The following is a 249-nucleotide window of genomic DNA, read 5'->3' on the forward strand; positions in this document are numbered from 1 at the left end:
GCTGACCGCTGCCGCCGCCTTGCCGCTAGTGCCGCAAGGTTAGGCGAACAGGGCGGTAACTCGTGCAGTCGGTTGGACGACCTTGCGGTGGACAGGGTGGTGCGAATCCGGCGGGACGGCCCTTCGATGGAGCCCGCTGCAGGGGGACGTTCGGTGGGTTGAGCCGCGCTCGCCGCGGAACCTTCGAGCGCCGCTACTCAGCAAGTAAACGAGAGGGAGCTGCGCCCGGCCTCGTAAGACGCCTCTTCT

Source organism: Syngnathus leptorhynchus, unplaced genomic scaffold (assembly GCF_054491065.1).
Source record: "Syngnathus leptorhynchus isolate UIUO unplaced genomic scaffold, UIUO_Slep HiC_scaffold_449, whole genome shotgun sequence".
Lineage (NCBI taxonomy): Eukaryota > Metazoa > Chordata > Actinopteri > Syngnathiformes > Syngnathidae > Syngnathus > Syngnathus leptorhynchus.